The following is a 27959-nucleotide window of genomic DNA, read 5'->3' as shown; positions in this document are numbered from 1 at the left end:
TGCGGGTCGACGGCATCGTTTATCGTAGGGCCGTATTTTTACGTGGAGATGAGTCCTGCGGGCCCTGTTACCTGTACCATCACTGTTAAACGATGTGCGAGACTTTTGTGCCCTAACCTCATTCCAAACATTCAACAGTGTCAGTATGTGGGTGGGATCATTTTCCTAGAAGATGGCTCTCCTCCACATATTGCACAGCCAGTGAAGCAGCTGCTGCAGAGACATTTTGGAAACGTTAGAATTATCAGCCGTTATCTCCCTACAGCGTGGGCGACCAGATCATCTGATCTTAATCCGTGTGACATGTGACTATTGGGTTATCTGAAAGATGATATATTCTTTCTTCCAATTGCGAATGCAGCTGAGCTGAAGGCACGCAATGCGCAACACATTCTGAACGTGACCCCGACACAATCGGACCTGTTGTGCAACACATTGTTTCTCGATTTCAGCTTGTGGCAAAAATCGGGGGACAGCATATTATACAACTCTTTCGTCAATCTCACGACAGTTAGAAACTGATCTCGTTTTGCTTTTTATGCTTCTTTTGGCCTCAGGACAAAAATTGGTTTTTGCCATCCGATGTCGTACAACCTTGCCGTGGTGGAAGGGGTTCCAGAAGTATCAGTCCCACGACTGTTGCCCGCCGAACTTGGGCAGTCATGCAAATAGAACAGTATGACTGCTGTAACGTGCAACTCAAACCATATACGTCGTATTGCGAATCATCTGTCATTTGTAGCCGAACCCATTTACGTTAAGATGATTACAGCGTCATCTATTGGCAAAATTTTCGTTAAATTATTTTATTCCATGGAGTTTCCCCTTGCAGTAATACACTGCAGATCTGACGCCATTCTAGCAGTAGTTCTCTTTCTACAGGGTTCTGAAATTGGAATTTTAATTTAGGTCACCCTGTATAAACAAGCGTATCATTAAGTGCTTGGGAAATGTCGTATGTGCATGGTAGAGCACACGCATATTTTACTGCTGATATAAAACGACGTCTAACGCACCCACACGCTCCAAAAGGGATACCTAGGTCAAGCAGGACCGTACCATAGACTCCACGATCATGTGACCTCAATCCTCTGGATTTTTCTGTCTTAGATCATCTCAGCAGTGAAATATCCAGCACTTTGGTAGCAAAACTGGAGCAGTGAATAAGACAAAAATGTTCAAATGTGTGTGAAATATTACGGGACTTAACTGCTAAGGTCATCAGTTCCTATGCTTACACACTACTTAACCTAAATTATCCTAAGGACAAACACACACACACCCATGCCCGAGGGAGGACTCGAACCTCCGCCGGGACCAGCCGCACAGTCCAGGACTGCAGCGTCCTAGACCGCTCGGCGCTAATCCCGCGCGGCTTATCAAAATTTAGGAGGTGGTTTGGGTTTGTTTGAAAGAATTCTTAACACACAGCTGGGTCGAACGCAGTATTGCACCCAAATGCGGAGAGGACACGGGGGACACGGCCTTCAGAAGGTACGAGTTTAAAGTAAACTGTTGAATGTAGCGTGCTGAAGTAGTATTTTATGTCTTGCTGAGGTATGCTGTGGGTGAAATTTGAATCCAGTTACATGGGGACTTAATCAAAAACGTTTCAAATACTTTTGTGCTAATAAGGACAATATTTCACGTTGAAGTCTAAGGCCACAGATTCGTAGTTTACAAGTCCATGCTTTAGTTGATCAGATGCATATTTAATCCGCTCCATATTTATTATATCAGTGCCCGATGACTTTTCGTTTTTTCTTTCTTCGATTATATTTTGCTGTTCTTTCATTGTTATCAGATCCACAGAATCGATGGTATTGGTGTTTATTTCTGGTTTTTGTTCATTATCAATTCGTAAACGTTTGAAACATTTCATTTCGGATATTATATTTACTTGTAAGGTATCTCGTTCTTGTTTATTCAAGTAATTCATTATGCTGTATGCTTTGTTCTGCCTTCCTAGAATATCATGTTCCGTTTCACAATGTATCGATCCCAATTTCCTGTTTAGTTTTTCGTATTTCTCTCATTACTAAATCAGATTTACTTTTATTGTCTCTGTAATTCATATTATTAGGTAATGGCAAGGTTTTCAAGTACGTCTTCTTTTTGTCTTTTATTAGTTTGCTGTCATGGTCGTTACAAATCGTTAATCCAGTTCTAGAATATTTCTTTTTCCTCATTCCTAATGCTTTAGCGGCCAGTTGCATTATAATCTCTTTAATAGTATTCCATTCACAATTTATATTGTTACTTACTGGTCTCACTTCACATTTCTCATTTTATCTTTTCTGACATGATAGTTTGATACTATGTTATTCATGGAGTAGGCGCACATTACAAGCTCTTACCTCCGACTGGGTGTTTATGAGTGGTTTCTTCTGTATATACACACATCAAAAAAAGATTTGCGTCATCCCGGTTCCCAGAAATCCAGAAGATAGACGTTGACTATGGATATGCTATCACAGACACAGTCCCTTTGACTGTTCAGGGATGTCACTAAACCCGCCCAGAGATGAGCAGCGCCTATTAGACTGAGGGGGTCCGACAGCCGATCAATTCCAGTCATTCTACCAGGAAGGAGGTACACGGCTTGTATCGTCTGTAGTTCAACCTTGCTTAGACGGTCAATACCGACGTTTGATCGCGTCCGCATTGTTACTTTGTGCGAGGAAGGGCTCTCAGCAGGGGAAGTGTTCAGATGTCTCGGAGCGAACCAAAGCGATGTTGTTCGGACATGGAGGGAGGAGATACAGAGAGACAGGAACTGTCGATGATGGGCCTCGCTCAGGCCGCCCAAGGGCTACTACTGCAGCGAATGACCGTTACCTACGGATTATGGATTGGAGGAATCCTGACAGCAACGCCACCATGTTGAATAATGATTTTTGTGCAGACACAGGACGTCGTGTTACGACTCAAAATGTGCGCATTAGGCTGCATGACGCGCAATTTCATTCCCGACGTCCATGGCTAGGTCCACCTTTGCAACCACGACATCATACAGCGCGGTACGGATGGGCCCAACAACATGCTGAATGAACCGCTCAGGATTGGCATCACGTTCTCTTCACCGATGAGTGCCGCATATACCTTCAACCAGACAATTGTCGGAGATGTGTTTGGAGGCTACCCGGTCAGGCTGGACGTCTTAGACACACTGTCCAGCGAGTGCAGCAAGGTGGAGGTTCCCTGCTGTTTTGGGGTGGTATTATGTGGGCTGACGTACGCCGCTGGTGCTCATGGAAGCCCTGTAACGGCTCTACGATACGTGAATGCCATCCTCTGACCGATAGTGCAACCATATCGGAAACATATTGGTGAGGCATTCGTCTTCATAGACGACAATTCGCGCCCCCATCGTGCACATCTTGTGAATGACGTCCTTCAGGCTAACGACATCGCTCGACTCGAGTGGCCAGCATGTTCTTCCGACATGAACCCTATCGAACATGCCTGGCATAGATTGAAAAGGGCTCCACCAACCGCTCTGAGGGATCTACGCCGAATCGCCATTGTGGAGTGGGACAGTCTGGACCAACAGTGCCTTGATGAACTTTAGTATGCCACGACGAATACAGGCATGGATCAATGCAAGAGGACATGCTACTGGGTATTAGAGGTACCGGTGAGTACAACAATTTGGACCACTACCTCTGAAGGTCTAGCTGTATGGTGGTACAACATAAAATGTGTGATTTTCGTGAGCAATAAAAATGGCGGAAATGATGTTTATGTTGATCTATACTCCAGTTTTCTATGCAGGTTCCGGAACTTTCGTAAACGAGGTGATGCAAAACTTTTTTTTGATGTGTGTATTTCACAAACGGCTCGTTTGTGGATCCATGTTTTTCCCAAGTTAAATATAACTGTTTTTTCTTCTAATAATTTCCGGGTATGCAGCCGGATCCCGTCGACATTCTGCCACGATATTTCGGCCCAGAGACGTCCGGCCATCATCGCCGGGAAAATTTCAGAAGTCACATTAAATATAACTGGTTACTTCAGCTGATGTCTCACTAGCCGTCCCTTCTTCTAGTTAGAGTTTTCCACGTATTCTCCTCTTCGTCTACTCCTTTTGGTGTCTCATGATTTCCTACTTCCGTCAACTTAACTACACTGCCTGACAAAAAAAGTGAAGCAGCCAGGAGAGGTTGTTGGTTGCCAACGTAACTTCGTTCTTGTACACACCATCTGCAGGTATCTAAATGATAAAAATTTCAACTCTCCGTGACAGGTAGAACAGCCACGAGGGTGCATTTGTGTTGATCGTGGTCAGTGTTGTTACCAGTCATGGTGGAGTATATAAGGGCGTGAACGTCGGCAGATATTGAGTGATCGCTGTGAAGAACACAGAGATGCGACGTACTCAAGAGGCAGTGTTGTCAGCATCTGACAGATTTCGAGAGCGGTTTCTTTGTGGGCCTCCATTTGGCGGGCTGCTCCAATGTTCGGATTTGTGGGGGATTCGGATGTGAAAGTGGCCTGATGTTGGACTGCTTGGTAACATCAGCGCAGATATATTCATCGTCAAGGTTTCGGTCGACCATGGCTGACCACCACAAGGAAGGATCGCCATATTGTGCACCAAGAACACTGTAGTCTCTTCACATCCGCGCCTTCCGTAAGAACAAATTACAGACTCTCTGCAATATTTTGGATTATGCAGCACCATAGGCAGGAGACTAGCAGCACCTAGAGTGGAAAATCACGGTCCCATTCGTAGACTGGCGTTAAGACCAACACATAAACAGCTACGTCTACAGTGGTGCTGTGATCAGCTAGGTTGGATTGCTGACGTCGCAGTGTGTTCAGAGATCAAACGCGGTTCTGCACTACCTCGGGTGACCAACATCAGCTAGTATGTCAGCAACCTGGGAACGAGTCCTATTCCTTGAACGGTTTGCAGATGCAGTATTTCAGTGTTCCTCTTGTCGGCACGGTGTCAGGAGCGGTTGGGTATGACTTCATCTCACGGCTGATTGTGATTTAGGGAACCCCGATTACTAACAGTACGTCACAGACATCCTGAATCGTCTTTCATAGAACAGTATCGTCGTGCCACTTTTCAGCAGGACAGTGCTCGTCCACACAATTCTCTGAGAGATGTTGAGCTACTCCTGTGGCCAGCACGATCGCCAGATATGTCTCGAATGGAGGTCATGTGGGACCAACTTGGACATCAATTCCGTCCCAGTGCCAGCATCCAGATATCTCGAACCAGTGTAAACAGCAGTGAGCTAGCGTACCTCAGGAGCGGATGCAACTGCTTTATGACACCCTTCTCAACCGAATCAGTGCATGCATCCAGGCCAGGTGTGGTGCAACGTCATACTGATGAGTGGTTCAAATGGCTCTAAGCACTATGGGACTCAACATCTGAGGTCATCTTTTTTCTTGGTCATCAGTCTACTGACTGGTTTGATGCGGCCCGCCATGAATTCCTTTCCTGTGCTAACCTCTTCATCTCAGAGTAGCACTTGCAACCTACGTCCTCAATTATTTGCTTGACGTATTCCAATCTCTATCTTCCTCTACAGTTTTTGCCCTCTACAGCTCCCTCTAGTACCACGGAAGTCATTCCCTTATGTCTTAGCAGATGTCCTATCATCCTGTCCCTTCTCCTTATCAGTGTTTTCCACATATTCCTTTCCTCTCCGATTCTGCGTAGTACCTCGTCATTCCTTACCTCATTAGTCCACGTAATTTTCAACATTCGTCTATAGGACCACATCTCAAATGCTTCGATTCTCTTCTGTTCCGGTTTTCCCACAGTCCATGTTTCACTACCATACAATGCTGTACTCCAGACGTACATCCTCAGAAATTTCTTCCTCAAATTAAGGCCGGTATTTGATATTAGTAGACTTCTCTTGGCCAGAAATGCCTTTTTTGCCATAGCGAGTTTGCTTTTGATGTCCTCCTTGCTCAGTCCGTCATTGGTTATTTTACTGCCTAGGTAGCAGAATTCCTTAACTTCATTGACTTCGTGACCACCAATCCTGATGTTAAGTTTCTCACTGTTCTCATTTCTACTACTTCTCATCACCTTCGTCTTTCTCCGATTTACTCTCAAACCATATTCTGTACTCATTAGACTGTTCATTCCGTTCAGCAGATCATTTAATTCTTCTTCACTTTCACTCAGGATAGCAATGTCATCGGCGAATCGTATCATTGATATCCTTTCACCTTGTATTTTAATTCCACTCCTGAACCTTTCTTTTATTTCCATCATTGCTTCCTCGATGTACAGATTGAAGATTAGGGGCGAAAGGGTACAGCCTTGTCTTACACCCTTCTTAATACGAGCACTTCGTTCTTGATCGTCCACTCTTATTCTTCCCTCTTGGTTGTTGTACATATTGTATATGAGCCGTCTCTCCCTATAGCTTACCCCTACTTTTTTCAGAATCTCGAACAGCTTGCACCATTTTATATTGTCGAACGCTTTTTCCAGGTCGACAAATCCTATGAAAGTGTCCTGATTTTTCTTTAGCCTTGCTTCCATTATTAGCCGTAACGTCAGAATTGCCTCTCTCGTCCCTTTACTTTTCCTAAAGCCAAACTGATCGTCACCTAACGCATTCTCAATTTTCTTTTCCATTCTTCTGTATATTATTCTTGTAAGCAGCTTCGATGCATGAGCTGTTAAGCTGATTGTGCGATAATTCTCGCACTTGTCAGCTCTTGCCGTCTTCGGAATTGTGTGGATGATGCTTTTCCAAAAGTCAGATGGTATGTCGCCAGACTCATATATTCTACACACCAACGTGAATAGTCGTTTTGTTGCCACTTCCCCCAATGATTTTAGAAATTCTGATGGAATGTTATCTATCCCTTCTGCCTTATTTGACCGTAAGTCCTCGAAAGCTCTTTTAAATTCCGATTCTAATACTGGATCCCCTATCTCTTCTAAATCGACTCCTGTTTCTTCTTCTATCACATCAGACAAATCTTCACCCTCATAGAGGCTGTCAATGTATTCTTTCCACCTATCTGCTCTCTCCTCTGCATTTAACAGTGGAATTCCCGTTGCACTCTTAATGTTACCACCGTTGCTTTTAATGTCACCAAAGGTTGTTTTGACTTTCCTGTATGCTGAGTCTGTCCTTCTGACAATCATATCTTTTTCGATGTCTTCAAATTTTTCCTGCAGCCATTTCGTCTTAGCTTCCCTGCACTTCCTATTTATTTCATTCCTCAGCGACTTGTATTTCTGTATTCCTGATTTTCCCGGAACATGTTTGTACTTCCTCCTTTCATCAATCAACTGAAGTATTTCTTCTGTTATCCATAGTTTCTTCGCAGCTACCTTCTTTGTACCTATGTTTTCCTTCCCAACTTCTGTGATGGCCCTTTTTAGAGATGTCCATTCCTCTTCAACTGTACTGCCTACTGCGCTATTCCTTATTGCTGTATCTATAGCGTTAGAGAACTTCAAACGCATCTCGTCATTCCTTAGTACTTCCGTATCCCACTTCTTTGCGTATTGATTCTTCCTGACTAATGTCTTGAACTTCAGCCTACTCTTCATCACTACTATATTGTGATCTGAGTCTATATCTGCTCCTGGCTACGCCTTACAATCCAGTATCTGATTTCGGAATCTCTGTCTGACCATGATGTAATCTAATTGAAATCTTCCCGTATCTCCCGGCCTTTTCCAAGTATACCTCCTCCTCTTGTGATTCTTGAATAGGATATTCGCTGTTACTAGCTGAAACTTGTTACAGAACTCAATTAGTCTTTCTTCTCTTTCATTCCCTGTCCCAAGCCCATATTCTCCTGTAACCTTTTCTTCTACTGCTTCCCCTACATCTGCATTCCAGTCACCCATGACTATTAGATTTTCGTCCCCCTTTACATACTGCATTAACCTTTCAATATCCTCATACACTTTCTCTATCTGTTCATCTTCATCTTGCGACGTCCGTATGTATACCTGAACTATCGTTGTCGGTGTTGGTCTGCTGTCGATTCTGATTAGAACAACCCTGTCACTGAACTGTACACAGTAACACACCCTCTGCCCTACCTTCCTATTCATAACGAATCCTACACCTGTTATACCATTTTCTGCTGCTGTTGATATTACCCGATACTCATCTGACCGGAAATCTTTGTCTTCTTTCCACTTCACTTCACTGACCCCTACTATATCTAGATTGAGCCTTTGCATTTCCCTTTTCAGATTTTCTAATTTCCCTACCACGTTCAAGCTTCTGACATTCCACGCCCCGACTCGTAGAACGTTATCCTTTCGTTGATTATTCAATCTTTTTCTCATGGTAACCTCCCCCTTAACAGTCCCCTCCCGGAGATCCGAGTGGGGGACTATTCCGGAATCTTTTGCCAATGAGGTCACCAGTCCCCTAGAACTTAGAACTACTTAAACCTAACTAACCTAAGGACATCACACACATCCATGCCCGAGGCGGGATTCGAACCTGCGACTGTAGCGGCCGCGCGGTTTCAGATTGAAGAGCCAAGAACCGCTCGGCCACACCGGCCGGCCTGATGAGTGGGCTTCTTTGTAAATTTGATTTGACTTGTTATCACTGAAACAGCACCTCATACCCTCTCAATTTCGTTTGCTCTCCCCATCTGGGTGCTTCACATTTTTGCCAGTATAAAAAGTCTTCTGTAGCACCGCCTTTGAAACGAACTGTTATTACTACTGGGGTCGTCAGTCTGAAGACTGCCCCATGCTAGCCTCTGCATCTCTCCATAACTACTGCAGTCTAAGTTAATTTGATCCTGATTACTGTATTTATGTCTAGGTCTCCAGTTTACAGTCTTTGCCCCGAGACTTCCCTTCATTACCAAATTGATTATTCTTTGATGCCTCACGATGTATCCTATCTACGGAGCCCTTTTTGTAGTCAGGTTGTACCGTAAATTTCTTTCTTCCCCCATTCGATTCAGTACCCACTCATTTGTTATGCGGACTACCAGTCTAATTCATCTGTAGCAGCACATTTGAAAAGTTTCTGTCCTCTTCTCTATTATTCATGTTTCACTTCCGTACAGGACTACACTTCTGATAAATAGTTTTGGTAAAGACTTTCTAACATTTGAATTTCACTGATCAGCCAGAACATTATGACCACCGACCTGCTACCGATATAAAGCCGTTCAGGTGATGGCAGCCTCACCTGGCGAGGAATGACTACTGATCAGACACACGCACGGTGCATGTACAGTAGTATCAGTGAACGTGCTGTCCGTGTGTAAAATGTGTAAAGCATGCGATCTATGTGAATTTGACTGAGGACAGAGTGGTCCGGAGGCTCGGCACGAGCATTTCGCAAACTGCACTACTTGTCGGGTGTTCGAGGAGTTCTCTGGTGAGTGTCTTCAACACGTGGCGAAACGGAGGTGAAACCACGCCTAGACGTCGTGGGGTTGGGCGGCCACCCTTGTTACAGACGTCGGACGCCGTAGGCTGGACAGACTGGTAAAACAGGACAGGCTCATACTGTGGCGGAACTAACATCAGACGTTAATGCTGTGCAGAGTACAAGTGTGTCTGAACACACAGTGCACTGAACACTCCGCAGCCGAGGACCCACGTATTTGTCATTTTTAACATCACAACATCGGCAACTTGGACTGAAGCATCGGTACTGGACGTTGGCGCAGCGGCAGAACATTCCATGATCTGATGAACCAGATACCTTCTTCATGGTGTCGATGGGAGAGCGCGGATATGTTTTCCAGGGGAACAGCTCCATGACCCCTGTACGGCGGGACGGAGACAAAGTGGCGGCGGCTCCATTATCCTCTGGGGAACATTCGCATGGGGATACATGGATCTAGTGGAGCTCTTGCAAGGTTCTATGACGACCAAGGAACATGTACACTCCTTCATGATGATAATGTTTCCCGACGGCAGTGCCATTTCAACAAGATAATGCGCCATGTCACAAGGCGTGTGATGTAAAATGGTTCGAGGAACACAGTGGAGAGTTCCAATTGATATGCTGCCCCCCCCGCCCCCCCCCAACACTCCAGATCTGAACCCGATCGAACACAACGAGGATGTGACTAAACGTGGCGTCAAAGCTCATCGCCCCCCTCCCCAGAATTTACGGGAATTAGGTGGCTTGTGTGGGGCAGATGTTGAGCCAGCTCCCTCCAACGACCTAGCAGGGCTTCATTGTTGCCATGCCGCGACGCGTTGCCGGACATACCGGCAATTCGGTAGGTGGTCGTTCAGTTCTGGCTGATGAGTGTATATTAGATAACAAATATCTCTTTCTTCAGTAGTGTTTTCCTTGCTATAGCTAGTCTATATTTTATATCCACCCAGCTTCGGCCATCGTCAGTCATTTTACTGCGCAAATAGGAAATACATGACGAGAGAAACATCCGACGTTTATCTGCAGTGGGCCACTGAACGACATCAGTGGCGACAGATGAAAATCTGTGCCGGACCGGAAGTCGAATCCGAATTTCCAGCTTTACGCCTTTGAATACAGCTGCTGCTCGAATCATCTGTGTCCGAAACGAAAGATCCCATCCCTGTGTAAATACATACACCAGACAGCGTTACGATGCTTCAGTGCGGTCGCACAACAGCATCCGAAGTCCTGCGAGGATACAGCTGCAAGTCGCTTAATAGATAAGGAGTGCTACTCTGCAGCATGCGGCATGTGGAGATTAGCGTAGCGCAGGGGACGTGCTCGGATAGCCGATGCGCTTAAGGCAGTCACTTTCGTAAAGTGGGAAATCCGGATTTCTTCTCCGTTCCGGTATGGATTTTTATCTGTCGCCGTTGAGTTCGTTCAACGCTCCACTGCAGCTAAATGTCGGATATTTCTTTCATCATTTACTGAATGCAGCTGCTGATAACCAAATAGGACAACTCATTGACTAATTTTAATGTCATATTTCCTAAATTAATTACCTCAGCATCGCCTGATTAGATGAGTACGGTTTCTTTTTCTCTGGTGGCCCATACTTCACTTCCACACAATTCTGTGCTTCAGTTATACATTATCAGTAACATTTTTTCTGAATTTAATGTCAGTATTTGATAGCAACAGAGCTCTTTTCTTAACTGCATGTTGTCAAATGTACACCAACAGTAGTTTCCCGTCCTCTGTGTCTAAAGGTTTCTTAATTCATTACGCAGAAACGTAGTAGATTTTCGAGAACTTTCGCTTTTGACTGCGTCATAAGAACGCATTATCCATTTATATTGTTACGATATCAGGTGCCATATCGGTGGAAGTTGCTGCTTGTTTGATATCGTACCATATTACATTGACGGAAAAAAATTGCAACATCAAAAAATAATTAACGTAGAATGTTGTATCCACGGACCCAACCAACGAACCAACCAACCAACCAACTCACGCACGCGCGCCCTGACCGTGATATCGCTGGCCACAGTTCCTGTCGCGGCCGTCGGCGTCTCAGGGCGTTCGTTACTGCCGACGGAAGAGGTCGCGCTATGGCTGAGCTCGGGTCCGCAGCGCCCTCTGCCTTTTGCATATAAGGAGGAGCGCTGGCTCCGAGACGGACAGTCTATTGGCGATTGTCTATTGCGAGCATTTCGTGGAGTTTATAGCGGAGCCATTGCAGTGTGATATTTGCTATTGTATTCGACTGGGCTCAGTACACGGATTACTCTTGGATATTACTCGGACTTGTATTGCTGGTGCACGTTTCGTCAGAAATAAAGATAAGTTATCTCTTCATTCTAGCTGGCGCAATTCTTGTCATTAATTATGTTTCGTCCAACAGACATAGCTACATCCCGGTCACTACCCACGCATTATACAATTTGTGGTGGCTGGCCCAAAAGTACCGCCGAGGACGTTGGGTTTGGGAGGCGTCACAAAATAGAGTAATGAAATTTCGGGGATAGATTTATCTAGGTAATTTATATGTAAATGATTAACGTTGCAAGAGCACAGGTTAAGGTAAACACGAGACAAGACATTGCAGGTGTGAAATTGTGGTACGTCAGTAACTGGTGTAACCGCCAGAATGTGGAATGCAAGCATGCAGACGTGCATGCATTGTGTTGTACAGATACGTAATGTCAATGTGTGGGATGGAGTTCCACGCCTGTTGCACTCGGTCGGTGAAAACAGGGATGGTTTAATGCTGGTTGTGTATGAGGCTGGAGTTGTCATCCAATTATGTCCCATATGTGCTCGATTTGAGACAGATCTGGTGATCGAACTGGCCAAGGCAACGTATTGACACCCTGTAGAGCATGTTGGGTTACAAGAGCAGTATGTGGACGAGCGTTGCCCTCTTGGAAAACAGCCCCTGAAATGCTGTTCGTGAATGGCAGTACAACGGGTCGAATCACCAGATTGACGTACAAATTTGCAGTCAAGGTGCGTGGGATAAATACGAGAGTGTTCCTGCTGTCATACGAAATCGCAGCCCAGATCGTAACTTCATATGTAGGGCCAGTGAGTCTAGCACGCAGATAGGATGATTGCAGGCCATCACCTAGCCTTCACTTAACCAACTCAAGGCCATCACTGGCCCAGAGGCAGAACCAACTTTCATCAGAAAAAACAACAACCTGTACCCTGTCCTCCGGCGAGGTCTCGCCTAACACCACTGAAGTCGTAAATGGCGGTTATTTGGCTCGGAGCTGCACTTGAAGTAACCAATTTGCAACAGTTCATTGTGTCACCGTGGTGCCAACTGCTGCTCAGATTGCTGCTGCAGATGCAGTACGATCCGCCAGAGCCACACGCCGAACACGATCGTCTTCCCTCCCTCAGGCTCCCAGGTAGATGCCATTTTCCTTGACTTCCGGAAGGCGTTCGATACAGTTCCGCACTGTCGCCTGATAAACAAAGTAAGAGCCTACGGAATATCAGACCAGCCGTGTGGCTGGATTGAAGAGTTTTTAGCAAACAGAACACAGCATGTTGTTATCAATGGAGAGACATCTACAGACGTTAAAGTAACCTCTGGTGTGCCACAGGGGAGTGTTATGGGACCATTGCTTTTCACAACATATATAAATGACCTAGTAGATAGTGTCGGAAGTTCCATGCGGCTTTTCGCGGATGATGCTGTAGTATACAGAGAAGTTGCAGCATTAGAAAACTGCAGCGAAATGCAGGAAGATTTGCAGCGGATAGGCACTTGGTGCAGGCAGTGGCAACTGACCCTTAAGATAGACAAATGTAATGTATTGCGAATACATAGAAAGAAGGATCCTTTATTGTATGATTATATGATAGTGGAACAAACACTGGTAGCAGTTACTTCTGTAAAATATCTGGGAGCATGCGTACGGAACGATTTGAAGTGGAATGATCATATAAAATTAATTGTTTGTAAGGCGGGTGCCAGGTTGAGATTCATAGGGAGAGTCCTTAGAAAATGTAGTCCACCAACAAAGGAGGTGGCTCACAAAACACTCGTTCGACCTATACTTGAGTATTGCTCACCAGCGTGGGATCCGTACCAGGTCGGGTTGACAGAGGAGACAGAGAAGATCCAAAGAAGAGCGGCGCGTTTCGTCACAGGGTTATTTGGTAAGCGTGGTAGCGTTACTGAGATGTTTAGCAAACTCAGCAAGAGATGCGCTCTTGCATCGCGGTGTAGCTTGCTGTCCAGGTTTCGAGAGGGTGCGTTTCTGGATGAGGTATCAAATATATTGCTTCCCCCTACTTATACCTCCCGAGGAGATGACGAATGTAAACTTAGAGAGATTCGAGCGCGCACGGAGGCTTTCCGGCAGTCGTTCTTCCCTCGAACCATACGCGACTGGAACAGGAAAGGGAGGTAATGACAGTGGCACGTAAAGTGCCCTCCGCCACACACCGTTGGGTGGCTTGCGGAGTATAAATATAGATGTAGATGTAGATGTAGTGCCACGTGGCCGTACGGAGCCAGGACTTCTTGCAACCGTACATTCTCGTGACAACTGCTGGCAGCAATCATATACAGTGGCTAAGGTTGTGCCAAATGTTTCTACATATCACAGAAGGAACATTCAGCGTCTCGTAGCCCTATTACACGACCTATTTCAAATTCAGTGAGGTGTTGATAATGCCGTCTTTGTCACCTGAAAGGCTTTCTCCACTAACATCAACTCACCACATCCAATCTCAAAGGTAACTAACGCTCAAAAACGTTACAATGTGCATTTAAAGCAAACCTAATTTGCATCGCATAGTTGTGGTTCTAGCGCCTCTCTTCATCCTACAGTCGCGAAATTTAAACGCTTCAAATGGCGTTAAGCACTATGGGACTTAAAATCTGAGGTCATCAGTCCCCTAACTTAGAACTAATTAAACCTAACTCACCTAAGGACATCACACACATCCATGCCCGAGGCAAGATTCGAACCTGCGACCGCAGCAGCAGCGCGGTTCCCGACTGAAGCGCATAGAGCCGCTCGGCGACAGCGGCCGGAGCGAAATTTAAACAGACATTGAGCCGTGTCACGGCTCAGCATTTTTCATTTACCTGCGAGAGTATTTCACTTCAAAAATGGTTCAAATGGCTCTGAGCACTATGGGACTTAACTGCTGAGGTCATCAGTCCCCTAGAACTTAGAACTACTTAAACGTAACTAAACTAAAGACATCACACACATCCATGCCCGAGGCAGGATTAGAACCTGCGACCGTAGAGGCCGCGCGGTTCCAGACTGTAGCGCCTAGAACCGCTCGGCCACCACGGCCGGCATTATTTCACTTGTTTTCGCCGCAGCGATAGGGGGCGTGATCGCTGAGCGCTGTTGGCGCTTCTGCACGAAGCAACATTTAAGGGAGGACGACTCGGTCGGTAGATGGCGACAGGGCGGAAGCGGCGGGGAGTCAACTGGTGCCTGCCGATCAAGGAAGGACTGCGGTGAGTGTGGCTGTTTGCGAGCATGTGGGGAGGACGGAATGCTCGCTTGCTTAGCGTGGTTCTCCATGACCAGCTGTTGTTTGTTGGGCCTAGCACTCGAGAGTAACAGGAAACTGCATTGGTGTGGTTCTCGTCACCTGGCTAAGGCCGAAATTCTCATATACTTTTATCATATTTCATGATCATTACTTTATTATGGGGTTGGTACTTGTAGCCAACTTTTTGTGATTTGAAATACTTTAGAGAATATCATCATGTGCCAGGTGTCTACTGCGAATAATTCTTAATTTGTTTCATAGTGTATGGCACGGTATCCACTATCATCGATCAGTTTATGAAAGTTCTCTCCAAATTATTATTACATTAGAATTTGTTAAAATTGATGCGTTTAAATTGAAAATTTCCTAATTCTACTAAATTGCTTGGGATAAACCTATCTATTTCTTGATATTGCTGTATTTGTGTATTAAGTTGTGTTTCTTCTCGAGACTGACTGAATTGATTTTGGAACACGTGGGGGATAGGGGTGGGGGGAGTATTTAAATTGAAATTTGCTAGATAACACAACCGTCGTGAAACCGAAAACATGAGAGTGTTTACTCATGTCGCCAGTCGTTAATGTTATTTCTGTCTTGTAGCTTACTTAACTGATATAAAATAATTTAGAAATTTTGTGTATAGTCACGAAAGGTGAACTGATGTCACATGACACTGACATTTGTGTAGGGTTTTTGTAAGCTTAAGTGAAATCAGGGGGTAAAACAAAAAGACTGATTATAATTGCCCCCCTTTATTTTTTTTTAGCAGTCAGTAGGGAATTTGTTGCACTCTTGCCAAATTGGATTTTTTTACGATTTGATTTATATGTAGTACATATCACAAGTTCAATATTTTTCTGGTGTAATTGTTAATATTTGTACATGTTGCACTATTGTACGATATAATATACCTTTTACTAACAGTACCTTTATGTAATGTTTCAGAGCTGCATGTTATTCTAGAGAATGTTTAAAAAAATTATTGCTAAGATTTCCTTTTGAACTTTTAATTGTATTAACTTGGATGTATAAACAATTATTGTTAAATAATAAATTTGTGTCAACAAGGCTTGGACCAAATAAATGTGCCTATACCTTCCCCATCCTGGCTCTGCTACCGTCTGTACATCACAGACATCATCTTTCACATATAGAAACACTTCTACCAACTTTCGTTTACGTTGCCCAATTACTTCGTGTTGTTACGATTTTTTCCAGGCAATGTATTTGAGAGGACGTTCATACAGCGTAATTCTATAACATGAAGTTCGTTCTTAATGCATTGTCTCTGCCTGTGTGAGCGTTCATCTCTTAGCATTTTTTTTAACGTGCCATGAAACACTCGTCTCATATACAACGTTACATGGTAATCATCTGAAGTACTTTCACTACTTTATGAATTTCGTCATACGTCTATCGTTATTAAAACACGGAGAAATTTTCGCGATGGAATTGCGAAGAGATGTACCTCGCTTGTGGGATTTTCGATTACCATGTCTGCGGTTCGGAAGATTTATACCCAACATTTCCTGAGAGGACAACTCTCTTATCTAAAGGTTTGCCGTGTCGCTGACAAACGACTTGGGGAGACCTGTTCGTTGAAGGCCAGTTGTGGGAGGCTGCACGACATCCAATAAAGTACTGGTTTGGTCTATTGGAGGCGGTAAGATGCAAATTTGAGCACAGATCTGTTAAATCAGAATGCTCGTATAGTTGGCACTTAGTGTACCTGAAAGTTCTGCAGATATTTTGCGGGCAAGCTGACTGCATGTAGCCGGCCGGAGTGGCCGAGCGCTTCTCGGCGCTATAGTCCGGAACCGCGCGATCGCTACGGTAGCAGGTTCGAATCCTGCCTCGGGCATGGATGTGTGTGATGTCTTTAGGTCGGTTAGGTTTAAGTAGTTCTAAGTTCTAGGGGCTGATGACCTCAGAAGTTAAGTCCCATAGTGCTCAGAGCCATTTTTTTTTTGACTGCACGTAACGTAGCATGATTATTATTATTTTTTTTTCAGGTGACTGTCAACAGCATTGATACACTTGGAGGAATGCATCATAGACGCTGTGTTATCTTACAGTATATTTATTCACTACCGGTTTCGATCATGGACCGTCCTCACAGTATAAAAATATCTATTGTGACAACTTTAAACGTGATACGTGGTCTTAAGTATCATTTGAACGTTTTCAAGTGAGCAATGGCGTATAATTTTCTGGTTAAATAGCATGTACAACAAGTGAAGTCGTTCACAACAGATATTTTTCCGTTGTGAAGATGGTCTCTAATCGAAACCGGTAGTGAATAAATGCAATGTAAGACAGCACAATTTGTATCATGCACTTCTCCACCTAGCATGATTACTTACTGTCCGTAAAAACAGAAACAAAAGTCAGAACAGGTATATAGATCAGTGAGCGCTTCAGATGACACCATTTCGGTCGCCATTCGGTTACTCCCCTGTTCTTCTCCTACGCACTAACATGTGATTGTCTCCTCTTGGAATACTGTTCGTACACACTTCAGATATGCCACGGTGGCAGTTCTGAGGAGACCTCGCAGATGGCGTGTTGAATATCAGCATAGATTTGCATTTTTTAAGATGTACTGCAGGCCTGTTCGACATGATTCGTGTGTAGTAAGCAAATTGGCTTTCCCGAGAAGTTGACAAACACTCTAAGGAGGAAGTCATTAACAACTGGTGTGAACGGCCGCACACCCGTTACCTCCCATTAACCTGACTTCTTCTAGGAAATACAAGCCTAGCGACATACTGCCAGTACAATAGGGGTATGTTGTTCCTTGCCGTTGAGCTGTGAATATTTTCTGTGTGACTCAGACGGGCGCTTTCTATCAGAATACTCAGGATTAGTTAAAAAGGGTTTCTCATTTGTCATCAGACAGCAGGAAAAGCATGTTAAACAATGGCCCTAAAATTATTATTAATATTTCCGATGTTAGTTTAGTTGCGGAATTTCGTGAGTCCATCTTCCCGTATGATTTATTTGATTGTAGTAGGTTATGTATGGTATAACGAATTCTACGAGATTTTATCATTGTTCATCTGCATAAAACGTAAATAAACAGGGAGATAAGGTAAGGAAATCGATTAGTATTTGTGTGGGGGTAGGGTTCACATCACCACTGCCTAGGTGGTGGTCAAATCCGTTGCGGCCAGGACTTCCACATATTATTTTCGCGCATAGGCTCTCTCTTCCCTCAGTCTTTTCCCTCTGAGCAAGTGCTCAGTCACTAATCACCCTAATCTAATATAATCTAACCTTCTCTTCCTCTCAGGAAGGTGATGTTCACCCTCGAGAACTGGGGATTGGTGCTTGTATTTAATTGCCTGACCGTAATGGAAAACCTTACCTGTCATTTCCTTTTTAGTAGGTAATAGGAATATGAGTCTTCCATTTTCTGGAAACGATGCTGTGTAACAACGAATGAAAATCGCACTGAGCCTGTTCCATAAACTGTAAATACTCATACATGATTTTTAATAATGTATTCGAACTGGGCCATGAAGAAACACAGAGAACTCAGGAGAACGACGTTAGATCTAAATTAAATCTGCATCTGAACAAAAGTATGCCAGCTGAAATAAATTTAGCAGTGTGCAGTGCGTTTCCGTATTCAGTCGTTCACAATCAGATGTTGGCGAAGAGGCAACCAAATAAACGTTCAAGTGCTGTCCGATTAACGGGAATGTGCGTAACTTCTAAGGCTACTCCTGTCTTTGCTCTTAAGTTTTCAATCGCGCCACGATGGAGCTTGCTTTCTGAGATCTCCCCTTACAATACTCTTTTCAGCATAAGTGAGATTGGGCATCCTTTCGAAAAGTTACAAATTTGGGTCTGGTAACCTACTCACATTTTTATCTTCTTCATGCTGCTACCGCTTAATCAATTTTAGGCCATCTGTGGGTAGCTGATACTCTTGTGCATAGATGTACACGTGATTCTATACCTTTACGTGAATTGTTCTAAGTTACCTGTACACACTGATCACTTGAAAATCGTCATATAGGCGGAAAACAGTTAATTGTTTGGAACATTTAGAGTTTTGTGTAATAATTACAGCCAAAAAACGGAAAAATGACGTCACTCAACACTCATGCATAGTACAGTAGCCCCGCTTTGGGTCATTGTCGACCACCAGGACATGAGTTGTGACCTTATTTGGCTGTAGATTGTGCGAGGTCTGCTGTTATAACACAGTTGTGAGTGAGCTAACCCGTGAAGGTGAGTCCGCAGCTTTTGTCTCTTTTCAAGATAAGTATAAGCTCGCTAAATGCAAACACTGTGACTAACGGTTAGTTCAGGGAGAAGATAGAGTAAACTCGCTTCTTAGATGTAAAACATCTTTAATTTCTTTTACCAAATCTTGGCAAATTTTGACATTTTTCGTGCCTTTATTTTATTTTATACTATACTGACGGAGAGAAATCGCAACACCAAGAAGGACCTGTGCCACATAAACGAAAAATGGCAGGCATATTTCTACATCTGCCAGATGATATCTATTCACATTTCGCGCCATTCGCGTAAGAGGTAAGTTAAAGGTTGGACGTGGTCAGTTGATGTTAGTGAAAAATGTCTTTAAGATGACAAAGACACCATGAATTGAAGTTGATTTTGAAGATATACTTCGTTAGATTGGCAACAAGTAGGTAAACACATCAAAAAGGAGCAAACACCTAATGAAGTTGTAATATTTACGTTGTTAATAGCACAGCGTCCGAAGAAATAGTTATACCGAGTGTCAAATGAAGAATAGTACACCACAGAAAAGAATGAGAAACAAGGTCGGAACTCAAAACTGTGCTTATATGTCGATAATAAAGTGGTAGTGCGACCTCCAGACCAGTTGTGAGAAAACGCAGGTCACAGCAAATCGTAAGTAATTACTTTTTTTACAAAAAATATCATGACGTGCACTGTTTGATAGTCTAAAAATAACAAAACTGTATCATTATAGATCCTATTGATGATGCCTTGGAACAAGAAAAAGCCGAAACGCATCTGGGAAAAATAAATTAAGTGGCAGCAGGAAAGGTCAGTTTTATTTACAAAACAAACTAACGGCCTTGCCGCAGTGGCAACACTGGCTTCCGTCAGATCAACGACGTTAAGCGCTGTTGGGCTGGGCTAGCACTTGGATGGGTGACCATCCTGTCTGCCGAGCACTGTGGGCAAGCGGGGTGCACTCAGCCCTTGTGAGGCGAACTGGGGAGCTGCTTGATTGAGAACCAGAGGCTCCGGTCTCGTGGAGTGACATACGACCGGGAGAGCGGTGTGACCACATGCCCCTCCATATCCGCATCCAGTGGCGCCTGTGGACTTAGGATGACACGGCGTCCGGTCGGTACAGTTGGGCCTTCCAAGGCCTGTTCGGGTGGAGTAGATTTACAAAACAAGTACATCTAGGTCAGCTCCGAGCCGGACGCTCTGTGGCGTGCATTTTGCTGACCCCAAACCAGCGCCATATGGCATCAAGGGGGACCTGATTGAAGGTCAGCGTTGAGATCTGTTGCGTTTTCTGATGAAACCTGGATCTGTCTGTGTGCCAGTGATGGTCTTGTGTTGGTTAGGAGAAGTCCAGATATGCGCCTGCAACCATAGTGTCTGCATCCATATGCACTAGACCTACACGAGAAGTTATGGTCCGAGGAGCGATTTCGTATAGCAACAGAAGTTCTCTCGTAGCTATTCTACGCACCCTGACTGGAAATTTGTACGTCAGTCTGATGATTCAACCCGTTGTACTGCCATTCATGAACAGCATTCCAGGGGATGTTTACCAACAGGATAACTCTAGTCCGCATACCGCTGTTACAACCAAACATCCTCGACAGAGCGTCGACATGCTGCTCTGGCCTGCTCGATCGCCAGATCTGTCCCCAGTCGACTACATATGAGACATCAGCGGACGACTACTCGAGTGTCATCCACAGACAGCATCAAACGTCCCTGTATTGACCAAGTGCAACAGGCATGGAGTTCCTTCCTACAAACTGACATCTGGCACCTGTACAACACAATGAATGCACTTTTGCCTGCAGTATTAATCACTTAAATGTGTTATATAGACAAACGTGTTCCCGAAATTTCATTACTCTACATTAATTACACTACTGGCCATTAAAATTGATACACCACGAAGATGACGTGCGACAGACGCGAAATTTAACCGACAGGGAGAAGATGCTGTGATATGCAAACGATTAGCTTTTCAGAGCATTCACACAAGACTGGCGCCGGTGGCGACACCTACAACGGGCTGACATGAGGAAAGTTTCCAACCGATTTCTCATACACAAACGGCAGTTGACCGGCGTTGCCTGGTGAAACGTTGTTCTGATGCCTCGTGTAAAGAGGACAAATGGATACCATCACGTTTCCGACTTTGATAAAGGACGGATTGCAGCCTATCGCGATTGCGGTTTATCGTATCGCGACATTGCTGCTCGCGTTGGTCGAGATCCAATGACTGTTAGCAGAATATGGAATCGATGGGTTCAATAGGGTAATACGGAACGCCGTGCTGGATCCCAACGGCCTCATATCACTAGCAATCGAGATGACAGGCATCTTATCCGAATGGCTGTAACGGATCGTGCAGCCACGTCTCGATCCCTGAGTCGGCAGATGGGGACGTTTGCAAGACAACAACCATCTGCACCAACAGTTCGACGACGTTTGCAGCAGCATCGACTGTCAGCTCGGAGACCATGGCTGCGATTATCCCTTGACGCTGCATCACAGACAGGAGCGCCTGCGATGGTGTACTCAACGACGAACCTGGGTGCACGAATGGCAAAACGTCATTTTTTTTCGGATGAATCCAGGTTCTGTTTACAGCATCATGATCGTCGCACCCGTGTTTGGCGACATCGCGGTGAACGCACATTGGAAGCGTGTATTCGTCATCGCCATACTGGCGTATCACCCGGCCTGATGGTATTGGGTGCCATTGGTTACAAGTCGCGGTCACCTCTTGTTCGCATTGACGACTCTTTGAACAGTGGACGTTTCATTTCAGATGTATTACGATCCGTGGCTCTACCCTTCATTCGATTCCTGCGAAACCCTACATTTCAGCAGGATAATGCACGACCGCATGTTGCAGGTCCTGTACGGGCCTTTCTGCATACAGAAAATGTTCGACTGCTGCCGTGGCCAGCACATTCTCCAGATCTTTCACCAACTGGTCACTAGTGGCCGAGCAACTGGCTCGTCACAATACGCCAGTCACTACTCTTGATGAACTGTGGTATCGTGTTGAAGCTGCATGGGTAGCTGTACCTGTACACGCCATCCAAGCTCTGTTTGACTCAATGCCCAGGCGTATCAAGGCTGTTATTACTGGCAGAGGTGGTTGTTCTGGGTACTGATTTCTCAGGATCTATGCACCCAAATTGCGTGAAAATGTAATCACATGTGAGTTCTAGTATAATATATTTGTCCAATGAATACCCGTTTATGATCTGCATTTCTTCTTGGTGTAGCAATTGTAATGGTCAGTAGTGTATTTCTTGGTGTTGTTTTCTGTGTACTGCTAGTTAATTTTTTGCACTAAATAGGCTAAATGTTCCATCAACTCCATCTCTTGCGTGTCTGGAAAAGTAATATTACACGCTCATTCAATAAAGAACAGCAAAACTAATTGGAAGCGTAAAACAAATGTGAGTACACGTGGTGGATGTCAAAGGGCGCACAGGAGCATGTAGCAGTATGAGAACAGGATAGAATAGCTGGTCTCTGTGCTATGAAATGTTTCACTGCAACTTCGGTATAAAAGCATCACAGAGAAAACGCAGTGACACAGCAGAATTTCATTTCCTCATTATTCGGCGTGACGTGTTTCTTTACTTGGCTGCGATATCTCTAACTTCCGAATAAGACATTAACCATTGTACAAAACGGAGAAACATTAAGTTCCTATTATGTATTTAGGCTAAGAAAAAACGACATTAGCGGCACAATTAGCCATTTCTTCGTTTGGCGAAGAAAAAGCGATGTCGATACCGACTGAAGTGGTTTGAAAGCTACTTGAAAAATAAACAGCAGTGTTTTGTCTCCGGCAAAGAAGAAAACGTCTTGGAAGCGTGTTCTCACAGGAGTGTCACAGTAGCCAGCCCTGAGCGCACTATTGTTTTCCTTGCAGTGAATGACATCACTTCGGTTCCGCCCTCCTGTCCACAGATCTTCTTTGCGGACGACCGCCAGCTTGACTCAAGTGCCACACCTCAAGATGGCACCATCGTCCAGATGAATGACGATCTGTCTTCAGTGTTCAGATGGACGCAAAACCTCGAACTTGAACTAAATGAGAAAAAGCCCTAAGTAATTTTAGAATGTCATCGAAAATTATTTAGTTATGCATTCCACGAAAAATTACCTCCTATTCTCCGCTACGGCACCGCAATAGCGTATCATATAACAGTGAAGAACTTGGATGTAATTTTGAATGAGAACCTAAAATGGGCAGAAAATATTGTCATCACATGCAAGAAGACGTCTGATTGCATCTGTGTCATGGAGAAGTTTCGGAACATATTTTCACAGGTCGTGAAACGTAAACTTTTGCAGTCACTCACTGTACTGAACCTCCACTGTTGCGATAACGCGATGTAATCCAGCACGGTGCGAGTAATGAAAACTCTAGATCTTTGGAACTAGCCACGAAAACTTGGTGCATTTCACCTGCGACATCAGTGTATTTCACCATATCAGTGCCTCATACGTCCAGTTAGGATAAAAATATTTGATCAGGCGAAAATCCGCAACTAAGGAACATATTTATACAACAAAAAATCCGCTTCAGTTGCCAGTAATTCCTTATTTAACGCATGACCGGTTTCGAAGCCTAAAGCTTCATCTTCAGGTGACAACAAGTAATTATGGAAACATAAATGTTTCACGGTCGGGCCAGTCAGTCGGGGGATCACACCCATCTCAAGCAAACAAATTGGAGCGTAGGACCAGCAACCACGGTGACCGTTTGGACGGCAGGACACTGACTTCATGGGTTGTTTTGTGTGTGATCCCCCATGACTTACTGGCCCCACCGCCACCCAATAACGGTTTCATAATTACCTGGCGGCACCTGAAGATGGAGGTATAGGCTTCGCAACCGGTTGCGCAATAGCTGACATTACTGGCAATTGAAGCGACTTTTTTACTATATATACTATTTTTTACTATATAAAACAGAATACATCTACATCTACATGATTACTCTGCAATTCACATTTAAGTGCTTGGCAGAGGGTTCATCGAACCACAATCATACTATCTCTCTACCATTCCACTCCCGAACAGCGCGCGGGAGAAACGAACACCTAAACCTTTCTGTTCGAGCTCTGATTTCTCTTATTTTATTCTGATGATCATTCCTACCTATGTAGGTTGGGCTCAACAAAATATTTTCGCATTCGGAAGAGAAAGTTGGTGACTGAAATTTCGTAAATAGATCTCGCCGCGACGAAAAGCGTCTTTGCTTTAATGACTTCCATCCCAACTCGCGTATCGTATCTGCCACACTCTCTCCCCTATTACGTGATAATACAAGACGAGCTGCCCTTTTTTGCACCCTTTCGATGTCCTCCGTCAATCCCACCTGGTAAGGATAGCTGCGACCAAACAGATTATGTGCCTACTACAAGCTATGTCTGCTTCATAGATATCTCAGTCTGCAGGCACCAGGGTACCTCACATCAGAGATCAAGTATTTGTCATGTCATTACAATCGAAACACATGGTCCCATTTATCTAGTATCCTGGCTGTGCCGATCCATAAATCGGAAACATTCGATAATCACTCCTCTGCAGCTGTTACCCTGCATTCCGCGCACAATGCAGTGTACGTTTTTTTTTTTTTTTTTTTTTTTTTTAAAGAATAAGATGAAGCGCTGCTTTGCTTTAGCCTCATGACGTTACCTCAAGAAGTAACGTATACAAAGTGTCCCCCCAAAAAAAAACACCAACAAACTTTAGGGACAGGTACCTTGCACCAAAACAAGAAAAAAAAATGCCTAGTAAACATGGGTCTAAAATGCATACCTTAAGATCTGTGAGTGCATGTTCAGTAGAAGAGATATGTTTCCCACTAGCGAAGATGTACAAGTCCTCGTATCTCTTAAATCATGCATTTTAGGACCCCCTGTTTACAGACTTTTTTGTGGTTTAGTCCATACCAACTCTTCCCCAAATATGGTCAGCAGTCTTTGCGGTAGAAGAGATCAGTTTCGTAGTGTGGAAGATGAACAGGTGCTCATAGCTCCTAAGGTATGCATTTTAGAACCCATGTTTACCACATTTTTTTCTTGTTTTGGTGTAAGGGATCTGTCCCTAAAGCTTTTCGGTGTTTCTGCGGGACACGCCGTAAGCCAGTTTCCCCTCTGCCAAACTGTTTGCTTGTTTTTGTTTTCATATGTCAGTCACGCCATTATCTTCATTACATGTTATTTTTGTCACGTTCCTTATACTCTCCGTCTCTCACGCGTCCTCTGTCCTCGATTGCTGCAAACTCTCACTGTTTAAACCTTCGCCCCTGTAATTTGTCTTTAGCAATGTGTCACAATCGAAAATACATCGCATTTTATTTCTCTGCACTAATTACGTCACAGTAATTTCCAAATGTTGGATTTAATACAAGGTCAACTTATCATAATGAATGTAATGTGAAACATGCGTAGTGAGTTGTTACAGGGTTCCTTACGGCCCTAATCTTGCCACGTTACACTGTCGCGTCCGTGTTATTTGCAGCACGACTTGAGCAACAATGACCTGCGAGCTAGCTACGCCGTAAAATCTTAGGAAGTGAGAGGGACTAAGCCTTCTTCAGTTACTTAGGGCAGGTGAGTGGAACGGAGAGGGCTGTTATCATACTAGAAAGATTTCTGGATTTCGAACAGGTACTGTTGAAACAGTTCAACAATATCATATACGTGTACCTTATTGGGAGAGGTGTCTCACAGTGGCATTACATGTGTGGCTTTCATTCAAGAGACAGTTGCATTAAGGCAAAGTATTCCAGTTATTCTAACACTGTTGCTTACTAGCCTCCAGAAATGAGTACTGCTCCTTGACTCACTCTATTTACTCACAGAGTTATATTGCGCTCTGTCGCCTTAATTGGAAATTTGTGGTAACGTCTTATGGGACCAAATTGCTGAGGTCATCGGTCCCTAGTCTTACACGCTAGCCGCGCGGGATTAGCCGAGCGGTCTGAGGCGCTGCAGTCATGGACTGTGCGGCTGTCTCGGCGGAGGTTCGAGTCCTCCCTCGGGCATGGGTGTGTGTGTGTTTGTCCTTAGGATAATTTAGGTTAACTAGTGTGTAAGCTTAGGGACTGATGACCTTAGCAGTTGAGTCCCGTAAGATTTCACACACATTTGAACATTTCTTACACGCTACTTAATCTAACTTAAACTTAAACACTAAGGACAACACACCCACCCAAGCCAGAGGCAGGACTCGAACCTCCGACGGGTGGTGGGGGAGGGGGGGGGGCGGGGGCGGGGGGAGCCGCGCGAACCGTGACAAGGTGTCTAAGACCTCTCGGCTACCCTGTGCGGCTCGTCTTAATAACTTAGCTATATCAGAGACGAGTGCTAAGCCACGACAGGTCGCCTTTACAGAAACACACATACTAGCTCAATAGTAGAGGCAAGAGGAGACTCCTCTTGTTCTTTTAGTTACAGGTATTATGTGACACAGAGGCAAAGGCATCAAATATTTTTGTCGCTCTGCGTTTGACTTATTGTAAGTCAGTTGCTCTCCAAAATGGAATACGGTCTGCAAGGCGTCCATGTACGCCTTCCGACTTCGACTGCTCCTGTACTGCGTTTAGCATACTGCTGCCATCACACTACTGCTCATACAGCCCCTTATTTATAGTATCAGTTTAATGTTTGTAGGGTGTCTTGTCAAATAGCTTCTACTTCCCCTTACTGCTTTCGAACCCCTGCTGGAGTGATTTTCCAAATAAGTGTAACCTTGCTAGTGTAACTCGGTCTTTCATCTTCTGAACCATCCATTGTTATCTAGAGACATTCACTGAAGAGGGAAAGCAATTGGTACGCCTGCCTAATATCGTGTACGGCCCCCGCGAGCACGCAGAAGAGCCGCAACACGACGTGGCATGGACTCGACTAATGTCTGAAGTAGTGCTGGAGGGAACTGACACCATAAATCCTGCAGGCCTGTCCATAAATCTGTAAGAGTACGACGTGGTCGAGATCTCTTCTGAACAGCGCTTTTCAAGGCATCCCAGATATGCTCAATACTTTCACGTCTCGGGAGTTTTGGTGGCCAGTGTGGGGAAGTGTTTAAACTCAGAAGAGTGTTCCTGGAGCCACTCTGTAGCAATTCTGGGTGTCGTACTGTCCTGCTGGAATTGCCCAAGTCCGTCGGAATGCACAATGGACATGAATGGATGCAGGTGATCAGACAGGATGCTTATGTACGTGTCACCTGTCAGAGTCGTATTTAGACGTATCAGGGGTCCCATAGCACTCCAACTGCACACGCCCCACACCATTACGAAGCGTCCACCAGCTTGAACAGTCCCCTGGTGACATGCAGGGTCCCTGGATTCATGAGGATGTCTCCATACCCGTACTTGTCTATCCGCTAGATACAATTTGAAACGTGACTGTTGCGACCAGGAAACATGTTTCCAATCATCAACGGTCCAATGCCGGTTTTGACGGGCCTAGACGAGGCGTAAAGCTTTGTGTCATGCAGTCATCAAGAGTACACGAGTGGAACTTCGGCTCCGAATGGTTCGTACCCTGACACTTATTGATGGGCCAGTGTTGAAATATGCAGCAATTAGTGGATGCATTGCACTTCTGTCACATTCAACTATTCTCTTCAGTTGTCATTGGTCCCGTTCTTGCAGGATCTTTCTCCGGTCGCAACGATGTCGGAGATTTGATGTTTCACCGGATTCCTGATATTCACGGTAGACTTGTGAAATGGTGGTGCAGGAAAATTCCCACTTCATCGCTGCCTCGGAGATGCTGTGACCAATCGCTTACGCGGCGACTATAACACCAC

The 27959-nt window shown here is 44.6% G+C and overlaps 1 protein-coding gene across 1 annotated transcript in view; it reads right to left on the bottom strand.

Moving 5' to 3' along the window:
- LOC126456662 (protein yellow-like) overlaps positions 1-27959 on the bottom strand; it is a 175540-nt gene that overhangs the window by 27936 nt on the left and 119645 nt on the right. The window lies entirely within an intron of this gene.

Source organism: Schistocerca serialis, chromosome 2 (assembly GCF_023864345.2).
Source record: "Schistocerca serialis cubense isolate TAMUIC-IGC-003099 chromosome 2, iqSchSeri2.2, whole genome shotgun sequence".
Taxonomy (NCBI): Eukaryota; Metazoa; Arthropoda; class Insecta; order Orthoptera; family Acrididae; genus Schistocerca; species Schistocerca serialis.
This window is presented reverse-complemented; position numbering and strand designations above follow the sequence as displayed.